At 39.1% G+C, this 17,328-nt stretch overlaps 1 non-coding gene across 1 annotated transcript; it reads right to left on the reverse strand.

Moving 5' to 3' along the window:
* Nucleotides 1–16,353: 16,353 nt before the first annotated feature.
* LOC131235749 (small nucleolar RNA R71) lies at nt 16,354–16,460 on the reverse strand. The gene has a single exon (XR_009166271.1). It is a non-coding gene; the product is annotated as a small nucleolar RNA R71 (small nucleolar RNA).
* Between the last annotated feature and the right edge of the window lie 868 nt (nt 16,461–17,328).

Consider the following 17,328-nt stretch of genomic DNA (forward strand, 5'->3'; position numbering starts at 1 on the left):
AAGTCACACGGTTCAATTTGGATCCTGTGGTCCATGGCTGTCATCAAGAACCCAACTCAACCCAATGTAATGTAGATCTCCAATACCCTTACATTTTCCATTCTGAATTGCACAATCCAGATCATGGGTCATTTACGATCTGGATCATTATTTTACCAACCCAAAATTACGGTTCTACACTCTTAGTGTTGATGAAGTTGTAATGTAAATCTTTAGTGTAGAGATTTGTACTTTGATTTATACAAAAGCATGCATAAAATATACACTACCATGCCAGAGGAATTTGTCGGATGAAGAGTTGGTTGAGTGCGTGGGTCTTTTAGATCTTCTCCATAAGGCGTGCCCATATTTATCACAAGCGGATTCGATGTTTTGGACGGCTCATCCTTCAGGAAGGTTCTCAGTCTCATCGTTTTTCACCTTGATTTACTCTCCACTTTATTCGTCTGAGGCATCTTATCTGTTCTTGCATGAGGATCCTCACTATTGACAACCTACAAAGAAGATCCTTAAATATTCTTAATATTTGCCTCATGTGTATGAAGGATGCGGAATCGATTGACCACCTATTTATGCACTGCTCCTTCGTTCACAAGGTAATGGTGTTCGTCCTGGGGGTGCTTAAGACAGCCTGGGTTATGCCGAAATCTGTGGATGGTCTCCTTTGGGCGTGGCATGGGGGTGGAACAGGAAAATCAGAGAAAGCTAAATGGAGGCTTATGATTATGGCAGTCTTTTGGTCTATTTGGGAAGCTCACAATGGGCGGTGCTTTCGCAATGAGAACCGGGGTGTGGAGGATGTTATTAGGAACATGAAATCGGTAGTTTTGTAATGGGCAGATGTAGATGCGGCTTTGGCTGCTAATTTGTCTTCTTCTTTCTGAGCCACTTTTCTTTTTTTCACCTTTTCCCTTTGTATTCTTTTCTCGCTTTTGGTGAGCTTTCTAATAACTAATAAAGTGTTGTTATCTCTCTCTCTCTCTCTCTCTCTCTCTCTCTCTCTCTCTCTCTATATATATATATATATATATATATATATATATATAACTATGCGTGTGGGGTCTATAATAACAATAATGACATTCATAAATTACAACATAAATCATGTGTAAAACTTTATTGCATATACGTAAGCGTATCTATGTATGAACTATGAAGTGAACTAGAGCTACCCACACGATCCTACCCCTGGCATGCTACATATTGGAGGGAGTAGCGTACATCGCACCCATTCCATACCATGAACGAGAGTGACCTGCATTTCAGCTAAACTTGAATCAACCAAATTGATTAAGTATCATATCTGACCATGGTTTGAACTCTGAATCATGCATTTCACTCTCTAAATAGCACATCTTCCAAAATCTTGTCCTTTTTACTCTCTTGTAAGAGATGTATGTTTTAAATCCTTTTACCTTTTCCTCTTATATTCCTTTTTCTCTTTCATTCTGATAGTAGGCACCTTTGGATTCATCATGGCTATCTGTATTCGTGAGTCAGGATAGATGTTTGTTCTTTTATGTTAGGGATCTGAATCTTTTAATTTTTATCTGCAGTTGATGCAGGACATGAAAATTAACTATGATATGCGAGATTTCAGGCTTAAGATCACGTTAGTTCAGAAACAATTACACAAATTCCATATCCCACATGAAAGTCCAAACATTCAATTAAGGGGAATCTATGCGGGTCCAGGCCTACACATGATAGAGCTGGATTAATAAAAATTATAAACCAAACAATACTCAAAGATAAGAAATAATCATTCACGTATGCATAGTAATCAGTCCCTAATCCAAGGGATTCAGAAATTCCAATTCGGGGAACCCTAGGGTAAGAAAATTGACAAATAATTTAGGAAAAACGTAATCTAGGGCTAGGATTCATGAAAAATGGCTATGATAGGATAAAAGAGGATAAAAACTTGAGCCAAAAGACGATCCTGCGTGTGGACAGAAACAATGGCCAAACGGACGTGCGTGTGATCCCGGCCGCATGTGTGTGGGGCTCACTATTTAGAAAAAGGCCACCTTGGCCCTGGTTGGCTAAAGATGGTCTCCAAAACCTCCAAATCTCAGCTCGATCCGATGTACGGTTTGTGCATGGTGCTCCACCGAAGTTTCAACTCGCCTGTAGGCCGAAATCTGAAAATTTGCTGTAATGAAGAAATTTGATGCAACAAAAGGACGAATTCGAAGTACGGATGGTGGGGGAAGATGGAAAAAAAGATGATGGAGAATGGGGGTGAATCGGGATCGATGTGGCTTCGCACCACGGTAGTTAGCCCTTCGAAAAGGGAGGGCTTCGCACCCACTTTTGAATTCTTCCACAACTCACGAAAAGAGCAGAAAAATAAAATAGGAATTTTTTTTATTAACTTCAATGAATGAAAAGAACTACAATGAGTGCCTATTTATAGGGAGAACCCTATACCTAAAAACTCGCACCATGTGCGACACCTATTACTTGGCGATGAAGTAAACTAAAATAAAAACCAAACAAGGAAATCTAAAGCGTTCACGATGTTTTAAATAATAACAATAAGCAAAACCTAAAATATAAAACCAATCCGATGAATGAGCCACGATCATGGGCCACGATCATGAGATCCCATGGTGGGCTTTTCTTGACTATCGGACCACTTTTCTGAACCAAAACTTAACTTCTAGTTAGGAGGCCCTCCCTGGACGTCGTCATCGAGCCAGATCGATGGTGAGGTCCTCATTCTATGTACGTACGTGCGTAGGGGGGCGGCGTGAGTGCTCGTGTGAGCGTGATGTCCCCATCAATTCTCCTCGGCTGCAAAGATTTTGCCACTGGCGAAATAAAACTCCTGAACCGCTCTAGAATGTCAGGATCAAGTCTCTGAAGCTCCCCAGTGAGTCACATGCTGTCTGAAGCTGGGCGTGACTTCCATTTAAACACGTACTTTTGAAACCTGGTGTCCAATGTTGAAACTATCCGATGGTCCAGGATATCCTCTATTTCCTTTTTGGGTGTGTGAAGGTTAGGTATGAGAGATAAAAGCTGAAAAAATGAGTGGAGAAGGATAGGTATGAGAGGTAGAGGCTGGGAAGATGAGTCGGGACGGGTAGGTATGAGAGGTAGATGCTGGAAACATGGGTCGGGATGGGTAGGTATGGGACGTAGAGGCTGGAAAAATAGGTTGAGAATGGTAGATATGAGAGGTAGAGGCTGAAAAAATGGGTCGGGACGAGTATGTATGGGACGTAGAGGTTGGGAAAATGGGTCGGGAAGGGTATGTGTGGGAGGTAGAAGCTGGGAAGAAATGTTAGGAAAAGTAGATATGGGAGGTAGAGGCTAGGAAAATGAGTTGGGAAGGGGCCATGGTTCAATGGATAAATATGGGGAATCATGATGGGTGGGCAAAGGGCCGGACAAAGTATCAGTGGATCCTTGAAAAGTAACTAAATCCTCCACATCGGATGTGAAACTAATTCTCATGGAAGGTGGAAGATCTACCTCATACACATTGAGACCGTTTCGTTTTATAATTTTAACGGGTCCAGCGCTAGGATCAAGTCTCTGAAGCTCCCCAGTGAGTCACATGCTGTCTGAAGCTGGGCGTGACTTTCATTTAAACATGTACTTTTGAAACCTGGTGTCCAATGTTGAAACTATCCGATGGTCCAGGATATCCTCTATTTCCTTTTTGGGTGTGTGAAGGTTAGGTATGAGAGATAAAAGCTGAAAAAATGAGTGGAGAAGGATAGGTATGAGAGGTAGAGGCTGGGAAGATGAGTCGGGACGGGTAGGTATGAGAGGTAGATGCTGGAAACATGGGTCGGGATGGGTAGGTATGGGACGTAGAGGCTGAAAAAATAGGTTGGGAATGGTAGATATGAGAGGTAGAGACTGAAAAAATGGGTCGGGACGAGTATGTATGGGACGTAGAGGTTGGGAAAATGGGTCGGGAAGGGTATGTGTGGGAGGTAGAAGCTGGGAAGAAATGTTAGGAAAAGTAGATATGGGAGGTAGAGGCTAGGAAAATGAGTTGGGAAGGGGCCATGGTTCAATGGATAAATATGGGGAATCATGATGGGTGGGCAAAGGGCCGGACAAAGTATCAGTAGATCCTTGAAAAGTAACTAAATCCTCCACATCGGATGTGAAACTAATTCTCATGGAAGGTGGAAGATCTACCTCATACACATTGAGACCGTTTCGTTTTATAATTTTAATGGGTCCAGCGCTACACACGTGTAACTTACGAACGACCCTCGAAGGATACCGCTTGGGCCTGATGCAGACCATTATAGAGTCCCCGATATTGAATCCTTTGAAACATTTATATTGGTCTGTAGAAAATGTGTAATGTTCATTATTAGTCATGATCTTCTGCCTGATTTCTTGATGCCATGAATGAATGTGATGTGTAAAAGATTCTGCAGACTCTAACGGCCTATTGGACAGTGACATAGGGACAAGATCAATAAGTTTCCTAGGTTTATAATCAGTAACGACTTCACGAGGACTAAGACCTGTGGACCTATGGACAAAATTATTCAACGTAAACTCGGTTGTAGGTATTATGGTGTCCCATGTTCTGGTGTGCTGTATATCCCTCCTAGGGGATTCATCCGGTAGATCATCAGGACAAACATTACGAAAATCATCAATTACCAGAATGACCTCAGTGGGTAACTCTACACTGACATCTGGTGCACTTTCTCCAGTCACAAGGTTGCACATGTTGTACCCCTCAAAATAGTGGTCTTGATGTCCCTCATGAGGTGGTACAAGGGTGCACGCCCATAACTGATTCCTTGGCCAACTCCATTCATTGGTCTATCCTTCAGGCCACTTGCCTGAGATTGAACATCTACCCCAATGGTGGGGTTTGTCCTGGTGATGGTCTTTAGTCGGACAATGCGTTCATCAAGATGCTCAAAGCATTAGTCCATTTCCAAGCGCTTAATCATAAACTCCAACTTCTGGGACAACTTGTTTAGGGACTTTTGCAATTGTTCCATGTTTAGTGTAGGGTGCCAACCAAAATTCAGCAATATAGTTGTCAAAATATAAGAGATTTTATTTTTTATTTTTTATTTTAAAAAAGAATCAACCTAGTTTCTAAAAAACGAAAAAAGGAAAGTTTGTAAAGAAACAAATTAGGAAAGCTTCTAAAAAAAAACAAATTTGAAAAGTTCTAAAAAAAACAACCTAGTTTCTAAAGAAAAAGAAAAAAGAAAAGTTGCTAAAAATAGAAAGTAAGTTAGTTTCTAAAAAAGAAAAAGGAAAGTAAATTAGTTTCTAAAAAAGAAAAAGGAAAGGAAATTAGTTTCTAAAAACAGATTAAGAAAGTTTCTAAAAAAGTAGTTTATAAAAAAGCAGAAAAGGAAAGTTTCTAAACCTAGAAATAGAAAACTAAGTTAATTTCTAAAATAATTCAAATAAGGGGATAACAGAAAATTTCAGCAGCTTATTTAAGGGTTTATGGACCTCTAAATAGCCATATATGATAAGAATTGATGCGTAATGGACATAAACAACCAAACCCTAAACATGTAATGAATTCCCCTACAAGAACCCTAGGCTCTGATACCAAATTTGATGCAGGACATGAAAATTAATTATGATATGCGAGATTTCAGGCTTAAGATCATGTTAGTTCAGAAACAATTACACAAATTCCATATCCCACATGAAAGTCCAAACATTCAATTAAGGGGAATCTATGCGGGTCCAGGCCTACACATGATAGAGCTGGATCAATAAAAATTATAAACCAAACAATACTCAAAGATAAGAAATAATCATCCACGCATGCATAGTAATCAGTCCCTAATCCAAGGGATTCAGAAATTCCAATTCGGGGAACCCTAGGGTAAGAAAATTGACAAATAATTTAGGAAAAACGTAATCTAGGGCTAGGATTCATGAAAAATGGCTATGATAGGATAAAAGAGGATAAAAATTTGAGCCAAAAGACGATCCTGCGTGTGGACAGAAACAATGGCCAAACGGACGTGCGTGTGATCCCGGCCGCATGTGTGTGGGGCTTACTATTTAGAAAAAGGCCACCTTGGCCCTAGTTGGCTAGAGATGGTCTCCAAAACCCCCAAATCTCAGCTCGATCCGATGTACGGTTTGTGCATGGTGCTCCACCGAAGTTTCAACTCGCCTGTGGGCCGAAATCTGAAAATTTGCTGTAATGAAGAAATTTGATGCAACAAAAGGACGAATTCGAAGTACGGATGGTGGGGGAAGATGAAAAAAAAGATGATGGAGAATGGGGGTGAATCGGGATCGATGTGGCTTCGCACCACGGTAGTTAGCCCTTCGAAAAGGGAGGGCTTCGCACCCACTTTTGAATTCTTCCATAACTCACGAAGAGAGCAGAAAAATAAAACAGGAATTTTTTTATTAACTTCAATGAATGAAAAGAACTACAATGGGTGCCTATTTATAGGGAGAACCCTATACCTAAAAACTCGCACCATGTGCGACACCTATTACTTGGCGATGAAGTAAACTAAAATAAAAACCAAACAAGGAAATCTAAAGCGTTCACGATGTTTTAAATAATAACAATAAGCAAAACCTAAAATATAAAACCAATTCGCCGAATGGGCCACGATCATGAGATCCCATGGTGGGCTTTTCTTGACTATCGGACCACTTTTCTGAACCAAAACTTAACTTCTAGTTAGGAGGCCCTCCCTGGACGTCGTCATTGAGCCAGATCGATGGTGAGGTCCTCCTTCTACGTACGTACGTGCGTAGGGGGGGCGGCGTGAGTGCTCGTGTGTGCGTGATGTCCCCATCAGTAGTGACCTAGCTTTTTAACATGAAGAGTTGGAAGAATAAAATCTGATAGATTGCATTTGTGGTTCTGGTCATTCAAAGATTTGGTTAAACATAAAGATGCTATCGCATTTCCATAATCTGCAGCAAGTATTGTTTCTCAAAGTTGTGAGGTCTTGATAAATAATATTCAGACAACTGATAGTCATGATCTTGCAATTAATATTATCTAAATGGTACGATAGTAAGCAAACCTTCAATGCATAGAATATTGACCTTTCAAAGACATTTATTCCTGGTTGTTGTGTAATATGACATGATAGAAGGATACCAAATTCCGCGTAAGACATTGATATATCCAGATGTGCCATATATTACTTTATCATATATTGGGCTAAAATTATATGTTTATTATTATTATAACCTTGATGCATTTGGTAATCAGACTATACATATGCATATTCCCTTGATTACAAAAGACCAGAGTTACGAGATGTTCAATGTCTATGTCACAGACCCATCGCCTCAGTATATAAGACCACTTTTGTATTAAATCTACATGTTATTAATATCAATGCATAACTATTCCGAATTATTGATTGAGGTTAAAATGCCGTATGCACATCGAATATTGAGATTTATCTTTACTTATTGAGTAAAGATGGCATCGATGCATAATCAATATTGCGAACTAATCCCTCTGAGTTTAAATACTTGGCATTATGATATGAGCACTGTGAATACCGTTATATATTATATTACTATCACAGTGATATATCAGTATATGACATAATCCTATATGTATAGCAATTACCGGTTATACATAATAATGCCTAATTCCCCAGCGATCATGTAATCATATAAAAATACCGTATTTGCAAATATATCTTTTATTCTATATTAACAAATTTAGTTCATAGGTCATATATTTCAAATATTATAATATGTACCAAGATATCAATTTATGTATTAAAACTTCATTCTTATAATCTATATATAACTATCGCAAATTTAGTTCGCCTTAGGGAGCCCCGATATTTATCTAAGATTTTATTTGGAGATGGACGATATTATAGTCAAATACTATTTTTAAGGAAATAATATAGTAGCCATAGATTATAATATGGTAATATATGTTACCAATAACCAATCCACATGTTTATATCACCATCACGGACACAGATTATCCGTTAATGGTACAATAAGTAATTTGCGATATTCTACTTTAATCTAATACATATATGGTAAACATAAATCGTGAACTGTATAATTTTAGCTTAATAGAAAAACACAGTAAACATAGCTTTACATATTATAATACAATGCTAGGACATGGGTCAATAACTTATTACATGTTGCGGTAATACCATAACATGTTGTAACATATCATATATAAATTACAAATTAAGCTATAAATGATATATATCCATATTATACAAATTAATTCACTTAAACCCTTGAGACTATATATACTCAAAATTGCCTTCCTCAGGATCGGAACGACTAGAGGGGCCTTCAACGGCCACACGCTCAGGAGGTGAATCCAACGCCTCCTCTGACACCACCTACCTCTCTGCTGGAGGGTCTATTACCCTCTGTGAACGGCAGAATAGGATGTTTGCCTTTTTAGCTGTCACGCCCCAAATACGAAAATCGGACTCACAGGAATCCTGATCGCCGAATCTGGTGCCGACAGCCTCCGTAGTACTACATTCTCGGGTCGCAGTGCCCATACGCCAGGTTCCGATCCTAGGATCTTTCAAGGAGGATTTTCCAACGTACATTTGTCTCATAAGAAGCATAACCACAAGTTTACCCAAATCACAAATGCAACATCATCATTGCATATCCACTAATATAAATAGTTGAGTATAGTGCTGATCTCCCTCTTAGTTAAAATTACCTTCAGATGACTCATAGTAGCCGTGTAATTATAGGAACATGTTCAAAACCTAATCATAGAACCCCAAACCTACGGTTATTACATATGTAGAATTAAATTGTGAAAACATGTTATTGGTGAGCTATCAATACAATGAAATTTATGGCAATATATAACATACGTAATATAACATGTTACAAATACGATATAACGTATATATTATTTATATATTATTCCTGAATTTAAATAAGTGTAATATAACACAAATCATTCCCTTATTTAGGAAAGACCACCATTAGAAACTTTTTGGGCGCAAAAGTTAATCAAGCTGATATTTATTTTTTTCCCACCGTCCAGTTCCGTAAGACCTAATCATTTACGATTTAGCGTTTCAAGGTGTCTAATATTTTAACTGCAAAAGTTTCACTTTGTATCTATTTATGCGAACATGAGCGAACGGTATCTATACACACTAATAGGGGGTTTCATTGCAGAGTTTATGGTTATGGGTTATGGAGTCAATTATTTATCATAGAGATCAATATTTACTCAGCTAAAATATATCATAAGGTTTATCTCTTACCCTGTGAATATATTGCACTGGACTATTATGTCATAATGATTTTCATTTATAAACTACGTAATTATGATTTATATTAGCAGTGGTAAGCTATCTGACAGTTCTGCGAGTACATTATTTATTAGATACATGGAGCAAATATAAGCGATCAGGGTTCCCTTGATATAAGCGATTATATTTCAGGAATCAAACTGTGATGTGAAATTTCCAAAAAAGGATTGACGGCTAAGGCCGGATAGCTATTCTGTGCATAGCAAGAGATAATTGAATTCCAAGCCACAAGATTCTTATACGTCATGCTGGAAAACACAATTCCAGCCAACTCTGGTAACCCAAATTTCGCATACATATCTATCAAAGCACAATTGATATAAACATCCAATCCGTTTCCACTCTAAATAATGTGCCCATGGATCTGAAACCCCAACTTTGCACTTTCCAGACCTGTGTAGGCATTGATTATACTCACCATAATGGTGGAATCTGGCTCCAATCGTTCAACCTCCATTGCTTTGAACAAATCCAAAGCCTCCTCAAATTTCCTATTTTGGCAAGCGCCCACATCTCTTCCCTCAAATTGCCCATGGATCAGAAACAGTATTTCCAGACGAAGAAGATGAACCTTCACTTTCTGAATCTCCTTTACTGGATTCTTCAATAACAACTTGTTTCCCTTTAGAAAGAAGAGACTGGTTGCTTTCCGGTTGAGGATCTGCATTGGCTAAGACCGGAGAAGCAGAGGCAATGACCCCTTCTTGGGAAGAAGCTTGGGCACGCGTTCGAGATCTTGTCATTGGCGAAGAAGGACTAGGATGGACAGTCCTGGGGGCAGGAGAAGAGGTCGACTGACATTGAAGATGAGTAGAAGAGGTTGACTGGTCTTGAAGATTGACAACGTTCTCTGGCAAGGGGGAAGCAACTTCTGTGACTTCTTCTCTTCTTGAACTGTGGAGAGGAACTTTTTCAAATTCACGAATGACACCGTAAGCTATCCACCCTTCAAGAGTATTGTCAGGCTTCTTCTCACAGATAGGTTCATCTACGGATATTTTGACGCAATGATGACCAGCAAAAGGAGCATGACTGGTCTTCGCTATAAAGCTTACTCCCTCTTCAATTGTGCGACCCCTAAGTTTGGGTGGTGGAAACCACATGAGCTTAGCTACTAGCAAACCTTTCCTTACCAAATATGATTGGTGAACCCACCATCTCATGTGGTTATATGAAGCCCAAGGAATACGGTCACAGCTTGAGATGATGAAAGAAGAATTAGCTCGGCCTAACGGTTGCTTCTAAACCATCGCCCAATTAAATGAGCCAGTACCATAACTTCGCATTCTTCGAGTTACAAGTCCATAGTCTTCGAGAACTGCCTGATCAAAGCTAAATTGACGAGCAAAATGACTGGGATAGTACGGTTCTCTCCAGAATTTTGTTCCCTCCCTCAACGAGAGACTGCATGATCTAATTGACAGAAAGAATGACCTTGCTCCCGAAGTGAGTGATTCTGTGTCTGACTTATCTGTATCCGTTGTGTAGCGAGGCAGAGAGAAATGAAAATAATTAATCTTGGCGTTGGAGGAGATGACATCTTTCACCAAGTCATAAGACCTCTTCGCCATGACTCTTTTTTGAATGAACTAGAGAGGAATCTAATAAGGATGAATGTAAGCTTTCTCTGGCACTTCGAAGGTCCAAGGAAAATAAACGCCAAGCTAGCCGAGGAAATAATGCCATGACATATAGGTAGAAGCAGAGCCAACGGAGGGACTTTTTATGTGAGAAGCGATCTCTCCGAAACCTCTATAAATTGAGCACAGAGCAGGAGCAAGGGAGTATTTGACTCCTTCGGCCATAGCGCCGGCTACTACAAACAGTGAGGGGCGGATGACATCTGTTGACTTAGAGCTAGGAAAAACCACTATGCTCAGCTAGTAAGCGATAAATGCTGCAAGCTCCCCATAAACAGAATACTCGGCGCGATCTTTTATACCCTTACGAAGATGTTCCAGCTCTCGTGAGTGGTTACCGTTAAACCTGGAAGTAAAGGAGAAGCAAGTGAGATCGAGATTATGTATCAAGGCATAATAAGAACATTAATTTGAATAGAAGGAAGATTACCGAAGAGCTCCGTTAAAATGGGCTAGCCATTGCATAGGGTGAATCTTGTGGATATTTGGAAACTTGGACATCTCCTTAAAGAGTTCAGTGGTTGTTTCCGAGATGGAGGCGATACGGTCAGGCTAAGAAACAAAGGCTAGTTCATCGTTGGTGGGGACATTCATCGAAGAATTTTCTGGTTATTGGGAGACCGGTGATCCTATGAATATCCCAGAGTGTAATGTTCATTTCGCCTTCGGGAAGGTGGAAAGAATCGGTAGAAGAGCACCAATAGTTGAGAAAAGCCTTAGGAATGGAGGATTCCTTATAAAAAGGATATGATGTTGCTTCGATCGCGGTGTAGATGTCGATCTTGGACAAAATCACCACATGCTTCACGAGAATTGCTGTGGCCTATTCAGAGTAATAATTGCGAGGAGTCAAAAGACCCCTTGTTTTGAACTCTTCAGGGCTCCAAATGAGGCGACGGTCACTGAAACGCTGCTGGAGCGTCTCGTAAAAACAGGTCGGATATAAGATGTGAGGATTGTAGGATGGGGTGAGGAAGATCATAAAGTGAATGTCACCGATTTGTTGTCTCGGTTTCGTTGGTTGAGAATGCCTTCCAGTAACCTTGGCTCTCTGAACGACCAAGACTCCGTATAGGCTAGCCTTTCTCCATCCAGATGATCCCTGGCCTCACAATTCAGCATGGAATGGTGACGATGAACGCTGACTGGAATCACCATGATACCCTGCTTGTAAGGGTTGTCAAATTTTATGACACCCTCGATCGCGCGGACTGACTCCCAAGAGTTGTGCAATTTCTTCCGATTTGTGCTCCTTGATTTTCTCTTGAAATTCTTGAGCCTTGTTCCAGCAATTCTTCTTCAGTCAAGAGGGGGGTGGAGTATCTTCCCTGGTGGTAGGCTTTTGGCTAATAGTCTGATGATGTGCTATTGACTTCAGCCACTGCTCCCAGTCGTACTCACGACCTTGTTTGAGAGGTCTTTCAAGGTCTCCCGTCGCGATGGCTCTGTGGATGGGGGATGGAAGCGTGTTGATGCGTTCGGTGAAATCGAAAGTGGGCAACACCGGCTCCTTGATGTAGGCAGGGTGCATAGCGGTCATTTTGAAATTCTTGCGCGAAGGTTGGGCTGGAGATGATGGAGACTCCTTGGCCTGAGAAGGTGATGGATTAGGTAATTCCCGATGGGTAATACCAAGCTAATATTCCACATCTACACTTAGAGAGTCTTCATATCACAGGCTTACCTAGGTCATTTGCACAGGCTTGTTCTAATACTTACCGATGGTTTACTCATTTGCATAGGCATGGTAAACTGACTTTATATGTGTTTGCCCATATAATCGTGTTTATATGGTAATTAAGATTGAGAATTTATATTAAACATTAAGGTACTCTATGATAAGCATTATAATAAATTGAGAATTGAACATTAGACTGGAATTTACCATATGCCTGTGAAGACCATATGTGTTATATCACATATGTTGTTACAACCGACTATATATTGAGCACAAAGAAGCCCTTGGATGGTCGATTCTGGACCTCAAGGGAATTATACTTTGATTTGTACTCACCGCATTTATCTAGAGGATAATGCGAAGACCTCCTGACAACCACAACGTAGATTAAATCTAAACATAAAGGAAGTGGTTAAGGCCGAGGTACTTAAACTATTAGATGTAGGTATCATATACCCTAAATCCGATAGTCAATAGGTGAGTCCAACTCAGGTGATTCCTAAGAAGTCAAGAATCACTATCGTAGCCAATGCTAATAATGAACTCATGCCAACTAGAGTTACTACTGGTTGGAGAATATGCATTGACTACAAGAAATTGAATACCGTCACGAGGAAGGACCACTTTCCATTGCCCTTCATTAATCAAATTTTGAAGAGGCTAGCTAGTCACTCGTACTATTGCTTCCTTGATGGGTATTCGGGCTAGAACTATATAGAGATAGCCCTTGAAGATCAAGAAAAGACTTCATTTACATGCCCCTTTGGCACCTTTACTTACCGAAGGATGCCATTCGGATAGTGTAATGCCCCTGCCACTTTTTAGCGATGCATGATGAGTATTTTTTCTGGCATGGTGGGGCAATATCTAGAGGTCTTCATGGACGACTTCTTTGTCTTTGGTCCATCCTTTAGTGATTGTTTGGAGAATCTTTAATGTGTGCTAAAAGCGATGTGAGGAAAAGAATCTGGTAGTAAATCGGGAGAAGTGTCATTTCATGGTTTGTAAGGGAATTATTCTTGGACATATCATCTCATCTAAGGGAATTGAGGTAGATAAAGCTAAAATCGATCTTATCTCTACCCTACCTCCTCCTAAGAACATACAAGAGGTGTGATCCTTCTTAGGACACGTTGGGTTTTATAGAAGATTGATAAAGGACTTTAGTCACCTCTCTCGTCCTTTATGTAATCTACTTCAAAAGGATATACCATATGAGTGGACTGAGAAATGCCAAGAAACTTTCTCTAAGCTCAAGGGCATGTTGACTGCTACACCTATCATGCAGCCACCTGATTGGAGCATTCCTTTTGAACTTATGTGTGATGCGTCTGACTATGTGTCGAGGGTCAAATATTTGCATATTTTTCCCATTTATATCTTGATTTTATAAATATGATACTGCTTAATGTCCTATTTTACTCATGTTTGTGTTGCAAGGTGAATTTAAGAGCTTGGATTGGAAAAGGTGCTAAAAACATGGATTTGATGCTCAAAGATCACCAAGGCAAGGGATGAATCTTAGGAGACCAAGATTGAAGAATTCACTGCCAAAGATCCAAGGAAACCAAGTGATGAAGGAAGAGAATCGAAGACTTGAAGTGAAGAAAAGGAATCCTAAAAATTGTTTTAAAAACAGATTCCGGGACCAGAAAAGTCTAATTCTGGAAAACAGCCAAAATCACCTTCGATCATATCAAAGGTACTTAGATGCATCGAAGATCATATTGAAGGTACTTAGATATATCGAAGGTGGAATAAAGAATTGCAGGATTTTTAAGTCATACTTGCTAGACAGTTTTGGACTAGTTTTGATAATATCGAAAGACCTTCGATGCATCGAAGCTATTACACAGATTTTACACAAACTGCGTAAATTTGAGGCAGTTTCTAGATTCTTCTAAGTCGGTGCGAAAGGAGGTGTTGCTCACCTATAAATAGGGGTCCCTAATGCATCCATGGGGATCATTTAAGGCTTGGAGGAGCAAAGCACAAGGATGGAGAGCCATCGCCAAGCGTTTTTCTTCCTTTCTTCCTTAGTTTTCATGTTTTCTTCTAGGGTTTTAGATCTAATCATGTCTATGGCTGGCTAAACCTCTTAGCTAGGGCTTAGAGGTGAAGCTTGTAGCATGATGGGATATTTTTATTGCTTTGATTCATGTTTATGTTAAACTTACTTTGATTCTAGTTTGATATATTAAGGGATACTTTCACTTTTTAATGATTTATTGTGACTTAAATCACAGTAGATCTGCAATAGCTTTGAGTATCTTCCTTTCCTATTTTGAGATTATGGGATTGGTAAATTCTGTTGTTTGCCATTGTCTCATGGGCATGGTTTGGTGATGGAATCTCTGCTAATTATCATAATACTCTTCTTTTGAGAATTAGGTCAAAGGAAGTTTAGATTTGATCTTAATTGCTATATCTTCCAATTAGATTAGATAAGACTCCAATTCCAATCATGTTATTTGAATCAAGTAAGGAATCACACTGATTGCTACAAGTGGATCCTTGGAAACCCTAGTTCCCACCTTTGAATTCTTAAGTTTCTAATTAAACACTTCACAATTACTTCCTTTTATTCGTACTTTAGATTTATATCTTCTTAAAGTTTTGATTCTAGTTACTTTCAGAATACACATGAGATTAGTCTCCATGGATTCGACCTCAGTCTTACGGAGATTATTACTACATCGTGACCCTACACTTGGGGTTGTGAACAAGCTTTTAGTACCATTGCCAGGGACTAACGGTTGCATTTTTCTGAGATTAACTAGTTTTGGAATTAGGTTAAGATTAGGGTTTGTTTACTTTCTATTTTTATGTTAGGGTTTTTCTGAATTATTTTAGAAACTAACTTAGCTTTCTATTTCTAGGTTTAGAAACTTTCCTAATCTATTTTTAGAAACTAATTTCCTTTCCCAATCTGTTTTAGAAACTAATTTGCTTTATATATATATATATATATATATATATATATATATATATATATATATATAAATATAAAAGAAACTTTCTTAATTTGTTTTTAGAAACTAGTTTTCTTTACTTTTTCATTTAAAAAAACTAATTTGTTTCCTTTTTCTTTTGCAAGATCCCAATATAGCAACTTCTAATTTGATAACTTCTTTATAATTCTCTCACTTTTTATTTATAGATTTCTATTCCCCTCTTTCCTTTTAGGTTTAGTTAGATTCTGAAATTGAGGGCTGAGAGTGTTTCATGCTCAAATGGGTCCGTGACAACACTCGACGTCTCTTGAGTGAAGGGGGATTGGTTGAGGGGTTATCTATCTATTACATGATTAGACACCACTCGAGATCCACAGAGTTAAGTGAAGTTATAGCTGAAAGTCAACCTCCAAATCCACCTCAACATAGGGTTGAGGAAATCCAGGATGAGAATGAGGTGCATCAAGGACCACCCGCCTCGTACTTTACGAGTTACAACCGACGAGGATGAGCACGCCCTCATGCATGATTTTTTCATAAAATACGAGACATATCTTATAAAATTCCATGGACTTGAATCTAAAAATTCATATTTACACTTGAAAGAGTTTGATGAGATCATAACCACTTTATATTTTCCTAATGTGTCTAATGACATGGTCAGGCTGAAACTCTTTCCCTTTTCTTTGAAAGAGAAAGCTAAGACGTGGTTGCATTCCCTACGTCCTCGATCTATTGGTAGATGGAACGATATGACAAGGAAGTTCATAAAGAAAATTTTCCCATTCCATAAAACAAACATCCTCAGAAAGTCAATCATGAACTTCGCCCAAAAGGAAGATGAAACATTCTTCCAATGTTGGGAGCGGTTCAAGGATCTTGTCAGCTCATGCCAACAACATGGTTTTGAAATGTAGCGCATTACACACTTTTTCTATGATGGACTGACATCCTCAATGAGCTAATTGGTTGAGACAATGTGTAATGGGGAATTCATGAAGAAAAATGTTGATGATGTATGGAATTATTTGGACAGACTTGCTGAAAACGCACAATCATGGAACGTCTCCCTAAAATCGAGCACCACCTCTAGGCCCACTCAATCAAAGGAGAGGGGTGGAATATACCTTCTGAAAGAGGATGATGATATCAATGCTAAAGTAGCTAATCTCATAAGGAAATTCGAGGCCATAGAACTAAAGAAGGATAAGGTTAAGAAAATTGTTTGCGGTATTTGTGCTTGCAACATTCACACAAATGAAAATTCCCAACAATACTTGCTTTTCAAGAGGCATTGAATGAGCAATTTAATGCCATGAATAATTACCAAAGGCCTTTCAATGGACTCATCTCCAATACATATAATCCTAGTTGGAGAAATTATCCAAATTTCAATTGGAGAAATGGACAAATTACTACTCGTCAAGGATTCCCTAATCAAATTCCATTAAGTATATCTTGCGTTGAGATCACTTTGAAGTAATTTTTAAGTGCCTGCATATCATCCACCACATGGCCAGAGTATCAAAGTTTTTCATAGAATAAAATGCATTAGGTTTCTGACAACTAACTTTCCAACTGGGGGATTTGTGGAGAATGGTCCATCTGGGCCCTCAAATGGTCTATGATCAATGATCATTGGCCCACTTGTAAGAAAGGTGCACGTGAGATTGAAGAAAATAGCCCTTGCAGTGGATCTTTGATTATGGTGGTCCACAGCTAGGTGGACCAATCAGTACTATTTTTCTTTTCATGAACAATAAGATGGTGTACAT

Source organism: Magnolia sinica, chromosome 19 (assembly GCF_029962835.1).
Source record: "Magnolia sinica isolate HGM2019 chromosome 19, MsV1, whole genome shotgun sequence".
Taxonomy (NCBI): domain Eukaryota; kingdom Viridiplantae; phylum Streptophyta; class Magnoliopsida; order Magnoliales; family Magnoliaceae; genus Magnolia; species Magnolia sinica.